Here is a 24,444-nt window from a genome sequence, read left to right as displayed (position 1 = left end):
ATGAGAAGAAATGGGCATGGGAGGGTAACAGGTTTAGGGCTGGCTAGTTTGAATAATTTGGGTGGGCTCTGGAGTTTGGGGGCTGTCTTTAATTGTCTAGTTTCCGGCTTTGGATGTTTAGGGTAGAGGAATAGTAGTCCAGACAGTGAGAGCTCTGTGAGATCCTGATAAAGGAGATGGTTGAGGTATGGGCTCTGGATTGGTTGCTTTGCATACGAAAGGAGCATTAGCAGATAAATTGTTCACCCTCTCTAGGATTTGGCTAGCCCTGGGAGGGACAGTCTCTCCAGAGTCAACAAAGCCTTAGATGTCAAAGCTTCAGGATAAAAAGACACACTTAATATAGTCATGGTGTATAATTCTTTTGATATGTTGCTGGATTCAGTTTGCTAGTGATTTGTTAAGGATTTTTGCATGTATATTCACACAGGATATTGGTCTGTGGTTTTCGTCTCTTGTGATGTCGTCTCTTTGATTTTGGTATCAAAATAATCCTGGTTTCATAGAATGAGTTGGAAAGTGTTCCTTCTTCTATTTTTTGGAAGAATTTGTAAAGAATTGGTATTAATTAATCTTTAAAAATTTGGTAGAATTCACTAGTGAAGCCATCTGGTCCTGGTCTTTTACTTCTGCTGAGTTCTTTGATTACTAATATAATCTCTACTTTTTAAAGTTGAATTCAGATTTTCCATTTCTTCTTGAGTCAGTTTCAATAGTTTATGTCTTTCTAGGAATGTATTCTTTTCATCTAGGTTATCTAAATTGTTGGTGGACAATTTATATATTTTGTTATTTAGGTCCAACTTTTCATCAACACACCATTTCATAGAATGAAGCAAAACCACAGGAAAGTCCGTGTTAAAGTGGCTGGGGTGTTGTCTCAAAATAAATCCCACTGTTTGGAGAGAGAGAAACAAAGATATTAAATTATCACAGTTGATCTGTTCTTTAACGATCATTTGGTTATCAGAAACCCACTAAAACTGGTTCAAGTGAAAAGATGAGTTATTGTAAGTATGACAGTATATTAAAATGGAAATTCCAAACACTAGAGCATATAAAGGGTTAAGGTGTTGAAGATTAGGGAGCCAGAATTTGTGAAAAGTATTTCTTAGAGCTGTGCTGTGTGCATTATCCCTCCCTCCCCTCAAAGGGTAGAGGTAGGTGGTATCTGATCCTCTCTTCAAGCCTAGAAAAGATGGTTTCAACAGGATCAACTGAGAGAGCAGAAGGAGGACACTGAGCATCGGTGTCTGACCTGACTTGTGTGAGAGCAGAATGAGAGGAGGTTGCATTGGGGTTAGTCTGCACTCCTCAAATTTGCCGGGGCAAAGATGCGCAGGTGCCTCCTGAGGATCGGGGTGGACCCTACACATGAATGAAGGAGAGTGATGTTGGATTAGGTTCTGTTCAATAGGGCCATCAGAATGGGAGATGAGATTGCAGCAGATAGAGGCCAAGGATGGCCCATGGGGTTCTTTGGGGTTGTGAAAGAAATAGTGGTGTTATCCTGTTGAGAGATTCATTTATCTGAGTTGGATGAACTTCAGGAAGAGACACCTAGAAATGGATTCTTTGAAGAACCTGTTAAAGTAATGCAAATGTGTATCAAGCTCCCAGAGAGGGAGAAACTAGCTTTTGACCATGATAGGTAAGAACCTCCTTCTCCTTTGCCTCTCCATCCTCCCACTGCCCACTCCCCTAAGCCTTTAGGAACAGTGGCCAGTGAGTAGAAGAGGAGGTGGAGAGTACTGATGAAAAGGCTACTACCACACCTTTCCCAGGGTAGAAGTTCCTACCTGGGGGGAAAGAAGTGTCAAGAACTATGAAAGATTTAAGAATTTACCCCACTTACAAGTTAGCCTGCTATAGTTTCATGGATGCTGGTAGAAGACAAAAGACTCTTGAGCTAGGGACAAAGCACAGTGTATTACTCACAGCAATGGTATTTTTATGCTGGTTCCCTGCACCTCAATTCCCACAGCGTGATGCAAAGAGGATGAGACTATACCTGCTCCTGCAGCGGATGATGCTATAAGAGAGGAACTCTAAGTTTAGGGAATCTGAATGTGTTTTAATGGGCAGTAAACATGTCTGCCCTTTTCTCCAGAGGGAGACATTATCTTTATTATACTGGACAGTTAGCAGTCCACTCTTTCCTCCTGAGGGAGACATTATCTCTGTCTTCTAAGGCTGTTCACTATACAAAGATCCTTGAAAAGATGATACAGAATAAAGGAAAGTCAATGCCTCTTTAGTGAGATATATAGAAACATGGGAGACTGTAGGGAATCATCATCCCACAGGAAGTAGCTATAACTTTGAGCAAAATTGGAAGCTTTATCCCTAACATGGAACAGGACCTTCTAAATAGTGAGATTTGAGACTTTTCTTCACTATTTAAATTGACCCTAAGATGTTATGTTATATGAAAATGAACAGAAAAGAATAACTGGGAAGCAGGAAAAAAAAATTCAAGTTGCTTTATGATTAGCTCTTAATGGTCGTGTTTGATTAATATGCCCATTTCATAAGAACTTGATGAATAATCCTAAAGTCACCTATGGCCTAGAAATCTGCAAATAAAGTATAGCCAAACCTTCTGCAAACTGGAAAGGAGAATTGCAATGTCAGTATTAGATAAATCCTATATTCTTTCTTTTACTCTCTCTTTTTGGTCTCTCAGCTCTGATTTCTCTATTTGTCTGTTTTATTTTGCTTTCTGTAGAACAACTTCCTCTTCTTACTCATATTTTGCAATCTCTCTTAACCTCAGTATGTAAGCAGCTCTGAATTGCCATTGTCCCAACTCTGGCTTTGCCTCTGCATGAGCTTTTTAGTGTTAGATCCCAGGACCACTTGCCAATAGTCGTTTTGCCTCTTGGTTCAAACCCTCTAGAGAGGGAATCACATAGTTATTGTTCGCCAATGGATTAACTTCCCTTAGTCAAGTGTTCAATTCGGTTCAATAGTCTGGAAGTGGGGCTGGGACTGGGATCTGGTGAGATCATGAGGCAATAAGGCCACAGCAGCTACAAACATGGGTGTGATCTGAGAAAAGACAGCTGAGGGAGGGGCAAGTGCCCCAAAATGCATATCTGAATCTTGACTTGAATTTGATCTGAATTCAGAAGAATTTCCAGGCGTAATACATACAATATGATTTTAAATAAAAAGTCTGACTTATTTGTTTGTAATATCTATAAAATTTCAAGGAAATTGTAATTAGATTCTGTTAACATCTGATGTCGGTCATAAGAACTTGATAAGTAGAGCTGGGTCGGGTCAAAGCCATCCCACTCATGGACAACCCAAAGCATATGTTCAACTGATGGGAGTTATGTCATCCCTGCTGACAAAGAGCACGTGGCCTAAAGCAAGTGAGAGGAACTATTACCCACCATCCCTAAAATGCACACCAAGGACATTTTTCAAGGTGGTTTTCTTATTGTGGAAAAATCTAATGTGATTGTGCCATTAATGTTACTTCTATAATAATTTAAATGCCTCTTTAACAGATACCAAAGAAGAAGAGACAGGCATCTTTTTGTTCTTGGATAAGAACTGAAAATTTTAGGTAATCCTAAATCCTCTTGTTAGCAAAAGTAATTTTTATTAGCACATGTTACTGTTGGCCTAGGGAAGACTGTAGCTTCTTAAATCACACAAAGCAATGATTGTTTTAAAGAGATCTACGAGTAAAGATCAGGCCAGTGGTAAAGTAAGAGAATGAGACAGGGTGTCAATTTTGCTAATTCTTTTTAAAACTCTTTTTCCTTCTCTGTTATTCCCATCTGGTTCTTTATTTTACGGTATAACAAATCAAGCTTGCAGGTATATTTAAAAGAAAAAAGCTTTGGAAAGCTCTTATAAATATGCACATGTTGACTTATAGCTCCCCTTTTTACTTTTTTTTCTAGAGAAAAGCTTTCTTTCTATAAGGGACTGTGGTTGAGATCATTATATTTATTATTATTATATAAGGAAACGAGCATTTCTTAAAACATAAGGAATCCATTCTCTGGTGAACGCTTTGGGTGGATGCTTGCCAGTACAGCATCCTTCTTCGTGTCTTTCTGAAGAGCCTACAAGGAGGTTTTCCAGGGGACTGACAATCAGTTATGCAGGCCGTTTCTGAAATGGTGAAATGTGTACTTAGTCTGTATTTTCTCCCAAGGAGAATTCTTTTGTTGTTTTGTTTTCTCTCTCCTTGAAAAGATAGCCCTGCTATCATTTTAAGGGTCACTTAAGACCAAGCTGCTTCCGGTCATCTTTCATTTTCGTGTAGATTTGTTGGCTATTTTGTTTGTGTGTCCAGAAGGAGATTTTGTTCTCTGTCCTAGGGCTGACTTTGTAAAGGAAGATAATCACATAAGTGAAAATAGTCAATTATACTCATTAGCGAAATCCAATATATCGTTGGTTTCCCCACTGCTCAGTCTGGCTCTAAGACCCCAAATTGAGGGCAGAGATGCTTAAGGGATTTTGCTTGGCTTTGGAGTGTGTGTGTGTGTGTGTGTGTGTGTATGTGTGTGTGACTGAGAAGCAGAATTTCAGCAAAATTACAGAATGCAGAACAAAGCTCCAAATGTAGAATTTGATTTATAAACAAACAAATAAATAAATACAGACACTATAGTGTGGTGTATACAGTTAAAATACGCTGAATTAAAGTCAGTTCAGTAATGCAAAATGGTACAACCATTTAGAAAAGTTTAGCGGTTTCTTAAAAAGTTAAACGTAGACCTATCATATAATCCAGTCATTCCTCTCTTCAGTGTCTACCTAAGAGAGATGAAAACGTATGTCTATTCACACACTGGTATGTGAACATTCATAGCAGTCTTGTTTATAACAGCCCTGGACTGGTAATAATTGAATGCCCATCCACTGGTAAATGGATCAAGAAATGTAGTTATACCTATTCAATGGAATACTATTCAGCAATAAAAAGAAGTAAATTACTGATATATGCAACAGTATGCCAGTCTCAAAAACAGCATGCTAAAAGAAATACACCAGATACAAAAGACTACTTACAATATGTCTTAGTCCTTTTGGGCTGCTATAACAAAGTGCCAGAGATTGGGTGGCTTATAAACAACAGACTTGACTGCTCACAGTTCTGGAGGCGGGGGTGCCAGCATGGTCAGGGGCTGGGGAGGGCCCTCTTCCAGGATGCAGACAGCAGACTTCTCGGTGTGTCCTCAGGGGGGGAAGGGGCGAGGGAGCTCTCTGGCGCCTCTCTCATAAGGACACTAATCCCATTCGTGAGGGAGGAGCCTCACGGTAACTCAAGCCGTCATTTTATTTGTTTGTTTGCTTGTTTATTTTTCTTGGCTCCTTCAGCGTCGCTGAAATCACTGTGGCAGTAAGACTAGCCCCATATATGCTATGTTTCTCAGAGCCCGTGGAGAGGCAGCGAAATGTCCCTGTACAGATGTAAACAATAGGAAGAGCTTATTTGTTCATTGATTCGTATTTTTTGCCACTAAATTATTTATTCTTATTCAGAGTGTTTGTGCTTAAATTCTGAAGTGTTCCACATAGTTTCTTTCTTTTTTTTTTTTTTTAAGGGGAGGTCATGGGATATTTGCTGTTGTTGTTGTTGTTGTTGTTGTTTTGAGGAAATTGGCGCTGAGCTAACATCTGTTGCCAATCTTCCTCTTTTTTTTTTTAACTTTTGTCTCCCAAAGCCCTAGTAGATAGTTGTATGTCATAGTTGAACGTCCTTCCGGTCCTATGTGTGACGCCGCCTCAGCATGGCTTGATGAGCAGTGTGTAGGTCCACGCCCAGGATCCAAACTGGCAAACTCTGGGCCTCTGAAGCGGGAACACGCGAACTTAACCACTACGCCACCGGGGCGGCCCCTGCATAGTTTCTCCTTACGTTTTTGGGTATGTTAGTATGTTAGCCTTTTGCTTTCTGATGTTTTTGGAATCAAATTCTACCCTATCTATACTTCTAGATAGATCTATATTTCATTTTGAAAGTTAAAATAAAGCATAGCCCTCTAAAATTGAGCTATTTCTTTTGGCCTTCTCACCCTCACTTGAAGAGAGGTGACAGGCAGATCTCAAACTCCAGGTCATTCATAGGTGAGGAAACCCAAGTTCAGAAAAGGCAAGGGACTAGCTCAATATGCCCTGTTGTTGGCCCAGCAGGAGCTCGATCCCTTTCTGGGCCTGTTCTTGTGCTCTTTCTACGGCACCTCGCCAGGCACTACTTTCTCCAACTATCTCGAATTGAATAGATTACCCATTCTTTGAAAAGATGCACTTATTCTTATAGGTACATATTATTTTGACCCCAAATTGTAGAACGAAGCAACAAATAGAAATTTCTTTTAATGAACTGAAGCTCATTGGGACATTCAGTGAACAGGATGGTTCTCCATGAGCTCCACTGTTAGCAGCAAGAAAGAATGATCACCAGCTCTGTCCTAGAAGCAGGCCAGGTTCCCGGACTGATGGCAGGGCCGGAGCGAGGGTGTAGGGTGGGGAAGGTGTGAGGGAGCGTCCCTGGGACTCCGGGCAGTTTGATTTTCCAGTCTACCATTGGCGTCTCTGCTGCGTGTTGAATGGACTTATGTTTGCTCTCACACTGCTTCTCCAACTCTTCTGTGCCTTGGCACACCATCTTCTCCCCGCCTCCTCTTTGCCCCCTCCCTTCAACCTCTCGTTGTTTTTTTCCTTGAGTCTCAGCTCCGAGAAGCTTTTCCTCACCTGCTCACGTAGAGTTCCTGAGTTCCTCTTCAGTAGCCCAATTGAATCTTGTATAATTCTCTATGCATCACTTTTCACTCTCTAAGTATCTGTTGACTTGTCTCCCCAGTCTTTGAGGATTTGTATTTGTAGCACTTGGAACAATGATGGGCAAACTGTAGGTTCCCGAATAAGCAAATGGATTAATAAAAACCCAGCACAATGTACTTAGTGGTTGCTCCAAAAATATTTATGTGATTTAGTTTCTGAATTGATACATAAATATGGAAAACAGAGTAAGTATCATTCAGAAAACCAAATCTAGGCATTAAGAGTATAATTGATGTGTCTTCCTTTACCAGTTTGACGGCACGGAATAATGTCACTTTGCCTTTAGTAGTCAAATGACAATGACTTGTAGACCTCAACTTCTGAGATTAGCAAGAAATTTAGAATTTTTTCAGGGTCCCTCTCTCCAAATATCCCCAAAACCCCATGAATTAGTCTCCTGTTTGTTTGGCTTTTCTCCTGATCTGAATTGTTGAGCTCGGAAACACCCCTGGAGGTCAATTTCCCGGGCTGTAGGGTCCTGGAGGTCAAGCCCTGACCCCTGGCTTCCACTGTTTTCAGCTACACCACAGGGCTGGTGAGAGAAGAGGCCTGGGTTACCCCTAGGATTACCAAGTGGTCCAGCTAGTCTGAAGAAATGCCCAGAACACCCACCTCTGTGTCCCAGACTGCTTATCTGCCTAAGAAGGATGGTTGTTCCAGTGTAATGCTCATTCAGGAGTGTTCTCCAGCGAAAACTGTCTGCGATCCAAGTGTTACAGTTATGATAGATCAGATCTTTCAGTTCATACATTTACAATAATGCTTCTCAAGGTTCGCTCTTGGGACCAGGATGGCCGAGGGAGGAGCAGCTGAAGCGTCAGTCAAAACCCACATACAAAATAGAGGAAGACTGTCACAGATGTTAACTCAGGGCTAATTTTCCTTGAGCAAAAAAAGAGGAAGATTGGCAACAAGTATAAGCTCAGAGCGAATCTTCCTCAGCCAAAAAATAAAACCAAAAAAAAGAATGCTCCATCATCAAAACCCCATTTTACAGAGGGGAAACTGGAACTTACCAGTAGATCTCACCTAATGTCTCACTGGTACATAGTGGGGCCAAGGTATTACCCCAGAACCCGCTCTCTCAATCAAAAATTCACTATAGGAATTTACTAGCAACAGAGTCAACTAATAATGTATTATTTATCCTTCAAAATAAGATTTTTTTTTCACAGTGAGAATTTGTTGTTACCATCACTATAGCACCAGAATGCACCCTTACACTGAATTAAAAAAGTCTTTGTTTAATGCACAGTTTTCCCCATCCGCCTTTTTTTTCCCGACTGAAACAGGAGGACCGGTACATTTTGTGCATAGATGGAAGCTGGCAAACAGGGCTTGGTTTTGAGCAGAAAGACAGGTCAGACGTATGCTATTCAGTAATTGAAAGAGAAGAGACTCCAGATACTGCAACCAGAGACTTGCAAAGAATGTAGGATACCTCAATCATTTCCATATGAAAGACACAGGGGTTGGAATTCAATAGCTCTTTTTCTTCTTTGGAGAAAAAGAATGTAGCCTCTGCCAGCTGATAAAAACTTGAACAGAGAACGAGGGGCCCCTGTGCTTCTTCCCGGCAGAAAAGAGGTTCTGTGACTGTTGCTTTGTGCTCCGGGTCTTCCCATGTCATGCTGGAAGATGATGTCATGGGCCTCCAGAACAAGAGCAACTGAGGGCAGCAGTGGAGTTGCATGTGGTGGCCAGGTCATTTGTGTCTTCTAACTTGGCATTACCAAGGTGTAGGTCAAGTGCTCGGCTTGTTATTCATTTTGCTGGATGAATAGGGCCAGGTAGACGCTTGAGATTTGGGAGCTTCCAAGTTACTAGTGTTGGGGGAAGAGGGAGAATCCCCCTCTGTCCTTTTCCTTAAGGTTCTTGTGGCTGGTCAAGTAATCAACAAGACAGGTTAGCAGGAGAAAATAATACCAAGTTTAATAACATGTATACATGGGAGAAACTCAGAAATGAGCAGCTCGTCCCTCTGTCTAAGCTGCATAAGTATTGTAGCTAAAGGCGAGGAAGGTGTTGGGGGTGGGTAGTGGTCTGGGACTTCAGAGGGGAAGAAGACAATTCACATGGAGATAGAAATGCAAATGTTTGTCTGACAATTCTTTTCAGGGCCATCTATAGAGAACGTGGCTCTATTTTACATTATCATTACAGCCATCATGATAATAACTCCTTCCTGAAACAGATCTTTTGTTTTAAATTCTTTAGGCAGTTTGGGAAGGGAAACTCAAATATTCTTCCTGAGTTTTCTGAGTCTTTATTGTCTTCAGCTGGAAATAATCCGCATACCAGATTGGTGCTTCCTGGGGTAACTTGCCCTGAGCACCATCACTAGGAACCACAGTGCAAAACCCTGGGGCAAGGATCCACACAATGGAGGGCTTAGGTGTGGGAGTTCAAGTGCCTGACTGCAGCGTTTGTATCCCAGCTCCCACTGTTTGAGGATGTTGATGTTGAAAGGGTTTTTTAAATGAAGGTTGGATGTGTTATATATGTAAAGCAATCAGAATAGTACACAACTCATTTTAGCTTCACACACACACACACACACACACACACACACACACACACATTCCAGGCCAACCCAATTCAGCGTTCTTGGTGTTCTAGATTTTCATAAAAGGAATATATCTATTATGATAGGCCTTGTGTAAGGATTTAGCTTGCCCTAACCTTCAACCCTTATGCCAGCCGCAGCTCCCCATTCTGCGCTCGCTCCAGGGCTGCCTCATACTATGTCAGTCAGGGATAATACAAAGAATATGGTATTTCTCCACCTGAGAGGTTGTTTTTTCTTTTTTTTTTTTTTTTTTTTACCATGTCCCTAGATATGGGGTTTTAGTCTTGGTTTGGTGCCTTTAGCTTTCTGGGCACATTTGTTTATTAATGCTAGCATTTATTAAGCACTTACTGTATGCTAGACGCTGTGTTAAGTACTCTAAATACATTTACGATAATGTGGGCAGTTTTGTGTCCATTTTGCTATGGAGAAACCAAGGCTCAGACTGAAACCAAGGCTCAGACTGGTTGAAACCTATCAAGGGTCACAGAGCTGGAAGGCAGTAGAGCGGGAGTTCAAATTTAGGTTGGCATGACTCCAAATCCTATAGTCATAGCCACAAAACCATATCACCAATCAGCTTTATTTTGTTCATTGGCAAAAGATGAAAGTCCCAACCTAAACTGTTAACGTTGTAAATACCACCTATGGTTCACATGGAGAATGAAGTAAATGAATGCATACACGGAAGAGTGTAGCCCAGGACCGCCACTAGAGACACAATTCAAAGTGTGTTTGCGTTTGGTCAGAGTTCAAGGGTGAGGCCAGGAGTGGGTCCCTCTTCCTGCGTAGAAGTGGGCCTTAAACAGAGTGCAGAGATTCACCAGTTATGGGCAAAACAACAGCAAGCTTAGGGCTGCCTCTTATGCTCTCAGACTTAGTGGGGAGGAAAGGGGAAGATTTAGCAGTGGGAGTAAAGGGTTGTGGTTTCTCAGCCTCAGACACCAGCACCTGCACACAGAGGGAGGGGATGTGCTCTTCGTTCCTGGTGGGCGTCCAAAGAAACTGGGAAGACCATCAGTCCTCATTCTGTCCAGAAAATCAGCTCTTCTGCCCGCGGGTCTTAGCAGGTACAACAGCAGCCGCAGGCCCTGAGTATGTGCCCTGTTGCTTGAAGCTGCTCTGGAAAGACCTCTGTTACGGGGTAGCCACTGTGGTCCTGACTTATGTCCAGAGCAGTCAGGCTTTAGAATCTGGGATGCCCAGGCAGAAATGACCATCCATCTTTGAAAGTTAAAAGCCAATCTCATTCTTTCATTTCAAAACCTAATTGGTGCTTTAATTCAAATTGTTGTGTTATTATCAGATTGTATCAGACAGCTTTGCAAGTAAGGCTTAAAAATTTAAGCTAATTTAGACAACAATCTGATGACAAAGGTGAGACAAGCATCACTACAAAATGGCTTTGTTGAGTGGAGCTTACGCCCTACAAAGAATTTCCCCAGGAGCCAGGAACCCCTACTGACACTAAATCCCTTGGGATGGTAGTCAACCACTTCATCTTTGTGTAAGAAGTATGGCACACACGTACTTTTACGTATATTTGATTGGAACCGATGGAATTAGATATTGGCTAGGTTACTATGCAGTGGCAACGTATAGTGAGCACCTTGAAAATATTCATGGTAAGTAAGAATTTCAAAGCATAGGTTCAGGTATAAGAAATACAGCTTTATTTCCCTTTAACACTGCTTCTATTATGTAGAAACACAACGTCAGCCAATTTGTGGTTCCTACCTTCCTCCTAGGATTGTATCCAATAAGTTCCAGGGGGCTTTGTGGTAAGGCCACGGCATTGGAAGGAGACAAGGGAGAGGAAATGAATTCTCTATATCTTACAGGCATCTGTGAAACATCTACCGTCCAGTCAGTCCTTGAATTGGTCTACGCTGGCAGGGCCTTCCTTAGAAATGCATCGGGCCTCGAGCAACTCAACCAGCATGGGGCAGACAAGCCCAAGATAATTGCAGTTGGAAAGAAATGATATTGCTGGCATCATCTAAGACCTTTGGGAAATTATTAAAGACAGAAATTTTAAAGTTAAAATTATAAAAATTATGAAAAGCTTTAAACATATATAAAAATACAGGGGCGTGAACCCCCAAGTATTCATCACCCAGCCACAACAATCACGAATTTTTGTTTACCTACATCCCTACTACACTAGATTATTTTGAAGCAAATCCCAGGCAATACACAATAACATCGAATATTTTTTTGTTGAGGTAACATTGATTTATAGCATTGTATGGTTTTCAGGTGTACATCTTTATAATTTGACTTCTGTGCACACTATATCCTGTTCACCACCAAAAGTTTAGTTTTCATCCTTCACTGTACAAATTTCCCCCTTTACTCCTTTTGCCCTCCCCCCATCTCCCCGTACCCTCTGGTAACCACCACTCTGTCCTCCTTATCTATGTGTTTGTTTATCTTCCACATATGAGTGAAATCACTGTAATTGTCTTTTAATGTCTTTCTCTGGCTGAATTGTTTTAATAAGCATAATACCCTCAAGGTCCATCCATGTTGTTGCAAATGGCAAAATTTCATCTTTTTTTTATGGCTGAGTAGTATTCCATTATCTATCTATCTATCTACCTATCTATCTATCTATCTATACTGCATCTTCTTTATCTGTTCATCTATTGATTGGTGCTTAGGTTGTTTCCAGTGTCGGCTATGGTAACACTGAATTTTAACAATGTTCAGAGAACAGCAGTAGGGTACAGTGTCCCATGACTCCCTCCAATATGAGGCCTGAGCACATCCCTAAGTTGCCCAGCCCAAGAGATGGGCCTGGTTACACGTGGTCACCACCAAGAAGCCCCTCCTTCTCTGGCCCCTTCAGGATCAAAGTCTCTCTCTGCTTCAGTGCTAGAATAGAGGTTTTCATAACTCTCTGGGGCACAGTTATTTTTCTGAAATTCTCTGTGATCCATGTCTTCTTAGATAGGCACCAAAATCACTCACTCACTCCAACTCCAACCCGAGAAGTGGGATGTAGGGCCCCTCTCTCAGATACCCACCGAGGTTGCTGCTCTCTCTGCTTCTCCTCCGAGCTCCTTCTCCCTGCATTCCCCTTCCAAAGAGTGGGTGAGTGGGAGCACGGAGTCTGATGGAGGAAAGATCTGTTCTTTTTCACCCAGCCTGTCGCTAACATCCTGTCTACCCCAGAGTTCTCAGAGATCACAGTCAGGGAGAGTCTCATCAGTGCCATTCTACTTTTGGATCTATCATATCTCTCTCCCCAGTGGCAAGGAGCTCAGAACCTAGTATCTCTGCAAATGGGATGGAAATAATGGGAGAAAGGAAAAAAAAATATTTCAGAAATATTGTCCTGCCAAATATTGTTTGAAAAATCTGTTACAGTACATAAGTGACGCCAGCACAGCATTCTTCAGAGCCTTGCAAGATGAGAGACAGTATAGGCATGTGGGAGCTGGAGCAGATAGACCGGGATGAAATCTCTTTTACTATTCAAGGTACTTTCTGTCTCTTCCTCAGTTTCCTTATCTGCATAATGGGGATCACAACACCTACTATCATAAATGTCATTAGGAGATGAAATGGTATGTCAACCTCAGTGCTAGTCACATATTAAGCACCTAATAACATTAAGTATTGTTACTGTTATTACAGATGCTATGAGAATGAGGATAAATTCTAACTTAGGTCATATAGGAAGATTTCTCGGGGAAGGTGGACTCAAATTGGGTCTTGAAGTGTACATACATTTTCTAGACAAATATTGGGGTGTGTGGCAGGAGAGCATTCTGGGTAAAGAAAATTGTGTTCAGTAGGGACAACGACCAAAATCCCTTTTTATTGTCACATAGTTACTTACCACTAGAAATAATATTTACTGAAGAGGGAATGAGTTTTCTTTTTTTCATGTAACCAGGCCCCCATTTATTACAAGCAAAATACGCAATTTTTAGGACATATTTAGAAAATTCAGACAAATAAAATGAAAAAAATTAAAGCTACTCATAATGTTATCTTCAAGATATAAAATTTTTAATTGTGGTAAAACATAACATAAAATTTACTATCTTAACCATCTTCAAGTGTACGGTTCAACAGTGTTAAGTACCTTCACATTGTTGCACAACGGTCACCAACATCCATCTCCAGAACTCTTTTTGTCTTCGCTAACTGAACCCATTAAACAACAAATCCCCGTTCCCCCCTCCCCTAGCCCCTGGCAACCACCATTCTACTTTCTATTTCTATGAATTTGACTACTCTAGGTATCTCATATAAGTGGAATAATACAGTATTTTTCGTTTTTGTGACTGGCTTATTTCACTTATAATTGATATTTTAATACAGTTTTGTTACCTGTTTTTGTATAGAATTGTTTGGATCCGCCATTGTTTATTTAACTATTTCCCTGCACTGGAATAGTTAGGGGCTTGCGATAAAATAAATCATTATAAATAACACTGCAATTATTATGTACATAGTAAATCTTTAGGCACATTCACTGTTAATTCTTTAGAATAAATTTCTAGAAGTCCATTTGCTGGGTCATAGAGTATGCACACATAGGCCTTTGATGAATACTGCCACCTGCCTTCTAGAAACGTGGTAGCAATTTCTGTTCCTCTCAGTCGTGTGAGTGCTGGTTTCTTTGTCTGTTTCACTTTTCTTATTTTTACAATTTAAACTGGAGCCATTTTTGATTCCTCATCAGTCATTGCTCAAAGCCCAGTGAAACACAGACTTCACAATGGATGTGCCAAACAGCTCACTTACTCTAGCCCAAGGGCCAGGGAATCAAACTGAGAGCTTCATGCTTCAAGTTCAGGGCAGTTAAACTAACCCTGCCTAACACGAAATCCCAGGCTCCTGGGTTAGGATTCTCTCAGCCTTTGAGGATACAGAGAATCATGTTAGCTAGTGGCCTCAGGATATAGCTGGTATTGACTGAATCTACCTTTGTGATTGTTCTTTAAATTTAATTCCTAACAATACTTGTCTTGGGAAAATTCGGCAAAGAATTTAATTCAAGTTAAAATGCCAGAACAAGAGAAAATAATGTCTAACTCAACAGATGATCATACCTACCAAAAAGAACCAGTCTATATTCCTCCAGATTTGGTCTGGGAAGGTGCTTTAATCAATTCATTAAGAAACCCAGAGTGTGGACATACCAGTTACCTGTGGTTAGATATTTCTTTTTTACGTCATGGGATGATTATATTTTCAAATATACACATACAGGTACTGAATTTTCTGGATTAAATGTCAAGTGCAAATATAGCACATCCATGGAAGTTTTGCTCATTATGTCATTTCCTAAACAGTTTTGGAGATTTAGCAAGGTAATGAAAAATTAATTAGCTTGAAGATTAACAAAAACATTGCTTCTGGAAATGAGACTGACTGGAGCATATTCTTGAGCGAGTTTAACAACGTAAAAGATACTAGAAGGATTCTAAACACTTGTCAGGAAGAAATACCAACTAATACTTAAATTATGCTTAATTGCTTCAGAATGCACATAAACTGGCGCGCGTACACACACACACACACACACACACACACACTAAAAAGAAGAAAGATCAGGGCAACGTGGAACAGTGTTGATTTGGAAGCCATTTCCTTTGCAATCCGTACTTGACTTTCCATGAGGGAGGGCGTGATTTCATTTTGGGGTTTGATGTTCTGGACAGTGATTCAGCCTTCAGTCATAACTGGTGATTTTTTTTCCCTTTGGCTGGTCCTCGTCAGTTAAGACATTTATGAAATTCCACTTGACTTTTTCTTCTATCTTCCTCTCTTTGTTGTTCGTCATGTGGAGACAGATTCCCTGGACTCAGCAGTCCCTGACTTATGATTAAAGCTGAATACAGGCAGATCCGGGCTTGATTCCGGGGCATGGCCGGGGGGACAGGGGCAGTTGGGGACTGGAGAATGAACTTTTGTGAGAACTTTGAGCATGTATTCCCAATGAGGGCGATCTCATCCCCAGCGGAGGGAAACTTGGGGCCAAAAGCTACCTTGCTCTTTTTATGTATAAAGCATAGATACACAGTATATCTGTGGTATTAAAATTCCATGAGGGTGATGATTAGGAAAAAAATGTCTAAAAAGGCTCGGGGGGGTGATAGTGAAAAAAGTTCAGAAATAGTGACTTAGAGGAATAGCACTAGTTCTTTACAAGGCACTCAGCTTCCCAGGAGTGACCAAATGTAAGAATGTCTGTTCTTAAAAAGGGTAACATTCACCTTTATAGGATATCCCCAATAATTGTGCATTGGAGTGGGGAGTACAGACTAAAGTTCCCTTTATTTCTTTCCTACTCCCTCCTTTCTAGGATTCCCAATGCAGAGAACAGCATAGGATAAAGGTCTGAATCAGAAATGATAGCCTGCCTGTATTTGAGAAAACGTGAAGTGCTTCAAAACGCTGAGCAAAAGGGTTGGGAAAGGAGAGCATATTCACTGAGCATGTGTTATGTGTCAGGCATTGATGGGCTAGCTGGTAGGCTATCCTTGAGGGGAATTGTGGAAGACTGCAAATTATTCCTGCAGCTGTGCCCACTCCAATGTCACTTTGCAGCATCTCCAATCAAGAGGTAAACTTATTTCTCGAGGCCTTGCAAGCTGAAGCCTCAAGAGGCCTTTGCATGCTTTTGCTCTCTTTAGGGACCCCTGCCTCCTCCGTGTGAACAAGCCTGAGTCAGCCTGATGCAGGATGAGAGACCACGTGGAGCAGAGATGGGCCACCCCTGCTAAGGACATCCCAGATCAACCAGTGCTCAGCTGACCCGGCACCTGACCACAGATGCGTGAGTAAATCCACCCAAGACTGGAACTGCACAGTTGAGCCCAGCCTCAAGTGTGGATCCACAGGATCGTGAACTAAATAAACTGTTGGGGCTTTCAGCCGCCTAGTTTTGGGGGGTGTTGTTTATGTAGCAACAGCTAAATGGTAGAGCAATTCAAATGCTGCATTAACTGGTGTGGGCAAGGGCTGAAAACAAACCAACAAATAACTCAGCATGCACAGGTAAATAACATTACAAAACACAAAAAAACAGATGTCACCTGTCTTCACATGGTAAATATGATGGTTGATTTTACCTGTCGACTTGTCTAGGCTATAGTGCCCCATTGTGTGGTCAAACACCAGTCCAGATGTGAAGGTATTTTTTTAGATGTGATTAACCTTGAATTAGCAGACTTTGAGTAAAGCAGATTACTCTCCGTAATACAGGTGGGACTCATCCAATTAGTTGAAGGCTTTAAGAGAAAAAAACTGAGGTCCCTGGGGAGGGAGGAATTCTGCCTTCAGACTGCCTTTGGACTCAAGATGTGACATCACCTCTTTCTGGAATTTCTAGCCTGCTGGTCCACCCTGCAAATTTTGAACTTGCCAGCCCCCACAATCACATGAGCAAATTCCTGAAGATAAATCTCTCTCTTTATGCATCTTATTGATTCTGCTTCTCTGGAGAACCCTGACTAATATGGTAAAGATGAAATTATTTCTTAACTCTCAGGCCGTTAGCTTTGTTTAAAACCTGGCTGGGGCCACACTAGTACAATCCAAGAACCAAGCTTTTCCTGATCTCCTTCCTGGTCCTGTTTCATGGAGCGGACGTGGTGCCCCTGGTCGGCGAAGACACCACATTAGTCTCTGTTTTCTCATTCTTCTGGGTGTCATAGGTCTCCAAGGCCCTCAAGGGATGTTAGTGTTCTGTCTGTTCCTGGCTCTGGTCCTTGATTAATGTCCAGGGAGGCAGACGTGTTCCTGAGTGATCATGGTGCTGAGGCAGCCTTGGAGGAGTGTGTGTGTGTGTATGGGTGTGTGCATGTGTGTGTGCATGCAGACGTACACCATATTGGGTGTGGAAAGTTCCCTCAAAAACTATGCTGCAACATATGCTGAAATCACCACACAGACACAGGCTCTCCCAAGCCTGTGGCTCTGGAATGGGGCACGTGCTCCCTTCAAATATCAAGTGTTCCCTTGAGTTCCTCATACAACAGCAGTCTTTCTAACATCTTTTTGGCCATGATACTCTTTCTTTAAATAAATATTTACATGAAAGCCCAACATATAAAAGGGAGAAAGTGGAGTGGCTGCATTGCGGTGGGGTTGGAGGTCCACAGGATTTCCTCTTTGTCCCCTCTCCCCCCACTCTGGGGAGTTCCTGAGCAGAATTTGTGGAAGTGCTGGGGCTTTGAGGAGCTGTTTGAACACCATTGAAGCTCAGGAGTGGTAAGGCTAAGCCTCTAAACCTCCTTGGATCTCAGCTTTCTCTAGAAAGGATGATGTTCTGTTAGGTGGTAGCCAAGGAAGCTTCCAGCACAAATATTTCATGAGTGTGTGACTTCTCTCCTCCAAAAAGAATACTAACCTTATTGGGCACAGACCATATATTAGGCACTTTATCCGTGGTTACTACCTCAGTTAATATAATCACCCTGTGTAATAGGTCTATTATCCCCATTTCGCAGAAGAGGAAACAAAAGTTCAAAGAAGCGAAGCAGCAGTTACACGGCAGAACCAGAATATGAACCCAGGTCTACGTGACTCCAATCAATGCCCTTTCCACTAGGCCGTACTGCTCCTCGTGAAGCAAGCAGTTCAGGTGAAGGGTCCCTGGGAGCTCTCTTTGATGCCTTTGTTTTGTTTCTCTGCGTTTTTGACGCTTGAATACTCCTTCAGGTGCCCTATTACTCGTGGTACTCACACTCATATTGCTCTGCAGGTTCGAAGCTGTTAGCCGGTCCTAAGATGGTTCAAATACAAGTGTCTCAAATTAGCATGCCTTTTCATTATTACTTATCTTTTATGAGACTTCCTCAAGATCATAAATGGAGGTCCTTACACTCTACTCGAATGGACTGTATCATAGAAATAGGCAGCAGTACCTACCAAAGAAGAACGCTCATTTCCTGGATGCTGCTCATTGTAAATGGGCAGCCAGCACAGTCCACAGGCCATGTCTGTTTCCTTTAAGCCACCAGGTGCTATTTGGAAATATGCTAACATGTTCTCCTCGTCATAGTGGTTTTCCAAGGATCCTTCTCTAAAAATTTCTTTCTTATTCATAAAAGCACCTGTGTATTTCTGGTTATATGTTTGGTTATGTTGATTAAACACAGACTGAACATGAATACCCTCATCCAACAGGAAAGAAAGTCAGCTTTTTGTTTGCAGCTTGACGTAACCACTGTGCGGGGGTTTAACGTAATCCCACCACGACATGAGGCTCTTTAAATCTTATTCTTTTAAGAACTGTTCCTTTAAAATACTGCCATATTCGGCATCTCTTTTATTCTATTGCTTTCTGCCCAATAAATACTCCACAGTTTCATTTTGCTCCACGTTGTTACTACTCTGAGTTAGCTGAGCCTCACACCATGGCATGAATTTTATTTTTCCAATATGAAATGACAGAAGAATAAGAGATCAAGTGCTCAATAGCTACACCCCTTTTTATAATATGTATTCTTTTATTTAAGAGTCAATATTCTAGCCATTCTAAGATGGAAGCAGGCTGTACTTTCCATGTTCTTGGACCCTCTTTTCCATTATTTTTCAGCTAAATTGGCCTCACTTCTATCGATAGTTAGGTAGCAGCTGACAGTGGAGTTAGCTAGAGAAGGTTTATGTACAACAGGAGACTCTTACTCTCCTCTTCTCCTTTTTTAATGATGGGAGGATGGTTTTCTTGGATATCCACAGCATTTTGTTATTTTAGAGAGAAATAGAAATTTTGGAAACATACAAATGGATTCTCTCAAAAACACAATGCTTGGATTCACAAAAAGTATAATAAAACAAGCCAATTATGAACTTCTTTGTAAAGACACTCCTCTTAAATTTTACTTTTCCATAACTATCAAAGAAATAAGTGGTTTAATTAAAAGACAACTCCAGATATTTTTAAAAATATATTTTTTCAGCTTTATTGAGATATAATTGATTAATAAAATTTATACTATATTTGAAGTCTACAACATGAGGATTTCATATTCAGATACATTGTGAAAAGATTCTTACAATCAAGTTAATTAACACATTCATCACCTTACATAGTAACCTTTTTGCTTTTTTCTGATGAGAACACTTAAGTTCTACTCTCTTAGCAAACTTCAATTATGCAAAGCAGTATCATCAACTGTAGGCAGACCATGTTATACATTAGATCCTCAGACCTTATTTGTTTTATAACTGGAAGTTTGTACCCTTTGACCAAGACGTCTCCATTTCCTCCACCCACTAGCTCCTGGCAACTACCTTTCTACTCTCTGTTTCTGTAAGTCTGACTCTTTTGTTTTGCTTCCACATCTAAGTGACACCGTGCAGTATTTCTCTTTTTCTGTCTGGCTTATTTCACTTAGCATAATGCCCTTAGCTTTATCCGTGTTGTTGAAAATGGCAGGATTTCCTTCTTTAATGGCTGAACAATATTCCTTTGTGTATATATATAGCGCATTTTCTTTATCCATTCCTCTGTCAACAGATACTTAGGTTATTTCCATACATTGGCTATTGTGAATAATGGGCTATTGTGAATAATAGGTTTGTAATATAGTTTGAAGCCAGGAAGTTTGATGCCTCCAGTTTTGTTTTTCTTTCTGAATATTATTCTGGTTATTCAGGGTCTTTTGTAGTTCCATATGAATTTTGGGGTTGTTTTTCTATGTCTGTGAAGAATGCTATTGGAATTTTGATAGGGGTTGCGTTGAATCTGTATACCACTTTGGGTAGTATGGATATTTTAACAATACTAATTCTTCTGATACATGAACACTGGATATCTTTCCATTTATTTGTGTTTTCTTCAATTTCTTTCATCAGTGTTTTATAGTTTTTAATGTACAGATCTTTCACTTCTTTGGTTAAATTTATTCCTAAGTATTTTATTCTTTTTGACGCAGTTGTAAATGAGATTGTTTTCTTAATTTCTCTTCCCAATAGTTTGTTGTTAGTGTATAGAGACGCAACTGATTTTTGTATATTGATTTTGTGTCCTGCAACTTAACTGAGTTTAGTTATCATTTCTGACAGTGTTTTGGTGGAGGCTTTGTGGTTTTCTATATATAATATCATGTCATCTACAAACAGACAATTTTATTTCTTCTTTTCTGATTGGAATGCCTTTTACTTCTTTTTCTTGCCTAATTACTCTGGCTAGGACTTCCAGTACTATATGGAATGAGCGTGGTGAGAGTGGGCATCCTTGTCTTGTTCCTGATCTTAGAGAAAAAGCTCTCAGCTTCTCATCATTGAGAATGATGTTAGCTGTGGGCCTGTCATATGTGGCCTTTGTTATGTTGAGGTACATTCCCTCTATACCCACTTTGTTGAGATTTTATTATGAAAGGGTGTTGAATTTTGTCAAATGTTTTTTCTGCATCTACTGAGATGATAATATGACTTTTATCCTTTATTTTGTTAATATGGTACATCATATTGATTGATTTGTATATGGTGAACCATCCTTGCATCCCAGGCATAAATTCCACTCGATCATAGTATACGATCATTTTAGTGTATTGCTGAATTTGGTTTGCTAATATTTTGTTGAGGATTTTTGCATCTATGTTCATCAGGGATATTGTTCTGTAATTTTCTTTTTTTTGTAGTGTCCTTGTCTGGCTTTGGTATCAAGGTAATGCTGGCTTCGTAAAATGAGTTTGGAAGTGTTCCCTCCTCTTCTATTTTTTGGAAGAGTTTGAGAATGATTCATATTAATTCTTCTTTAAATGTTTGGTAGAATTCACCAGTGAAACCATATGGCCTCAGACAGGGAGGTTTTTGATTACTGATTCAATCTCCTTACTAGTAGCAGATTTTCTATTTTTCACAATTCACTCCTGGTGGCTTGTTAGGTTACAGAAATTTATCCACTTCTTCTAGGGCATTTTTTGTGTTTTTAAAAGTACATGGAACAAAATGGGTTCCTATGGATCATACGAGAGTAAGAAATAGGCTGAATCTGATTCTAGAATTCAGGTCTATCTACCTTCAAAGTCAGTGCTCGTTCTTTGATACAAAACTTTCTCCCCAAATAAAAACAAAAACAAAAACAAAAACAAAACGCTTCTCCAAACAAAACAAAAACAGCAGCAAAAACAAAACACTCCCCCAACAAAAGCAAAAACAACTGATATAGGGTAGTGAATTTCCTTATAGATACATTTCATGTTTTTCATTTCTATATTACAAGTTCCATCTTATTTCTCTTTGACCTTATATATTTTCAGATGACCCTACAATTGATTATATTCAGTGAGTCTGTGATTTTTCTTAGCATGATAAGTTTCTGTAATTTACAAAGGACTGGTGTAGTCATATCTATTTTCTTTTGTCTGATGGATAGTGGATCTTCTTGCTTCTTACATGTAGACTTGTAGAGTTTTAAAACTTAAGTGGACATAATTTTGTAGATGAGAAAGTCAAAGCTCAGTGAATTAAGTGGCTTGCCTAAATTTACAGAGTTAGTCTAGCAACAGAACTGGGGAAACTGGGGCAGAAAAGTGTGGAGGTCACATAGAAGACATTTTACTGTGCTGAGAGAGAAGCATCTGAGCAAGAATTCAGGACATTTAAGTTGTAGTTAGAAGATGACTGAAACTCAGCATGCATGGCTTGGTGTCTGTTTACCACTAGAGATGGATATTACCGTCCAACCTTCTTGTACAAAATCAATATCTGCCCAGGCCCCTGACCTGGATTAAAATCCTAGCTCTGTCCCTTTCTCTGTACTTGCAGACAAGTTAATTAATTTTCCATTTCTTCATCAATGAAATGTGGATAATAACTTTTACTCCATGAGGTTACAGTGAGAATGAAATAATGTGTGAAATATTTTTTCCATTATGAGTGGCATACCGTATGTGCTTAATGAGTGAATTTTCTTCCTCTAGTCTTGTCTGTACATAGGAAGACTTTTGGAAATATGCCCAATCCTATACCCTTATTATGGTAAAAATAACTGACCCGAGGAAGGTAATCTGAAATGTTAGGTCAGAGAATAAATGAATCAAGAGAGAACATCTTGAGCCTAGGGAAAGTGAAGTGTTCTGTGATATTTCCATGGCTAGTCTTTTAAGTAGTTCAATTTGTTTAATTAGGGTAGATTTCCAATAAAAGAAAGAGATTAGGCAAGTGAATAGGAAAAGAATGAGGCTTTCTGATCATCAGGGTATTATATAATATAAAAAGTAGAAGCAACATTATTTTAATTGGGAGGAGGAGTGGTAATAGAAACAGAAGAGAGAGGATTTATTTTAAAATATAAATATAACAACCCAAATATAATAACATAAAATAGTTATGGTTAAGATCAGGACTTTGGAATCATACAGATATGGGTTCACATCCTACCTCTTCCACATGCTGTGTAACATGAGCACGTAATTAACCTCTAAAGCTTAATATCCGTATAAGAATAGTAATATCTATGAGGTTGAATCATATGAAATTGCCATTTTTGTAGGTCAAAACTCATCAAATACTGGATATTTCATATGATTCAACCTAGTTATGGGAATAAAAAGATAATATATGAATGTTCAGGACTTTTGGTTTTTAATGCAGTATGTAGGAAGCTTAGAAGTTGCCACTCTATCCTAACAACAAATAAAAAGCTGAATAAACTGAAAAATCAACAGTTCTTCTTAGATCTATAAGAAAAGTAAGGTCATAGGGCAAACCACTGCCTCCATAGTTGGAGAGACAGTCAGGTAAATACAGAGAATCAACATACCGGAGCAGACACCCCAAAGCAGAAACTCCGATGGAACCAGTGCCAGTGTGGGAAAACATGAACTATAATTGATGAATTTCTAGGGGCTCACTGGAAAACTCTGAGAGTTAAAAAACTCTAGGGAGACCCACACTTTTGTGAGTTTTGCTTCCAGGGGTTTGACCTGGTTCTCACAGTGAATATTGGAGAAAAATTCCCTATGCTTCTGGCAGGGGAAGGAGGAAAAGAAACCATTTTGAAATATTCCAGAGCGTTCTGTTCTTCTTAACAAGGTCTGCCCTCACATATGCAAGGCCAGTTCAACATCAGAAGATCAATTAACGTAATCTGTAACATCAACAGGCTAAAGAAGAAAAACAAAATATCATATGCTCATATCATTAGATGCAGGAAAAGCATTGACAAAATCCAATGCCCATTCATAATAAAAACACTCAGTAAACTAGGAATAGAGGGGAACTTCCTCAACTTTGTAAAGAATTACCTACAAAAAACCCTACAGCTAACATCATACTTAATGGTGAGAAACTTGAAACTTTCCCACTGAGGTTAGGAAAAAGGCAAAGATGTCTTCTCTCACCACTGCTTTTCAACACTGTGCTGGAAGTCCAAGCTAATGCAACATGACAAGAAAAAGAAATAAAAGGTATACAAATTGGGAAGGAAGAAATAAAACTGTCTTTGTTCAAAGACGATATGATCTTCTATGTAGAAAATCCAAAATAATTAACAAAAAAACTCCTGAACCAATAAGTGATTATATCAAGGTTGCAATATACAAGGTTAATATATAAAAATCAATTACTTTCCAATATATCACCAATGAACAAGTGGAATTTTAAATTAAAAACACAATACCATTTACATTAACACCCCCAAAAATGAAATACTAGGTATGAATCTAACAGAATATGTACAAGATCTATATGAGGAAAATTACAAAACTCTGATGAATGAAATCAAAAAAGAACTAAACAAATGGAGATATATTTCATGTTCATGGATAGTAAGACTCAATATTATCAAGATGTCAGTTCTTCCCAACTTGATCTATAGATTCAATGCAATCTCAATCAAAATCTCAGTGAGTTATTTTGCAGATATAGACAAACTGATTCTAAAGTTTATGTAGAGAGGAGAAAGACCAAGAACAGCCAACACAATATTGAAGGAGAAAGACAAAGTTGGAGGACTGACACTACCTGACTTCAATACTCACTCTAAAGCTACAGTAATCAAGACAGTGTGGTACTGGTGAAAGAGACATAAATATAGTCAACTGACCTTTGACAAAGGAACAAAGCCAATCCAATGAAGC

The sequence above is a fragment of the Diceros bicornis genome, chromosome 17, assembly GCF_020826845.1.
Source record: "Diceros bicornis minor isolate mBicDic1 chromosome 17, mDicBic1.mat.cur, whole genome shotgun sequence".
In the NCBI taxonomy this organism is placed as follows: Eukaryota; Metazoa; Chordata; class Mammalia; order Perissodactyla; family Rhinocerotidae; genus Diceros; species Diceros bicornis.
This window is presented reverse-complemented; position numbering follows the sequence as displayed.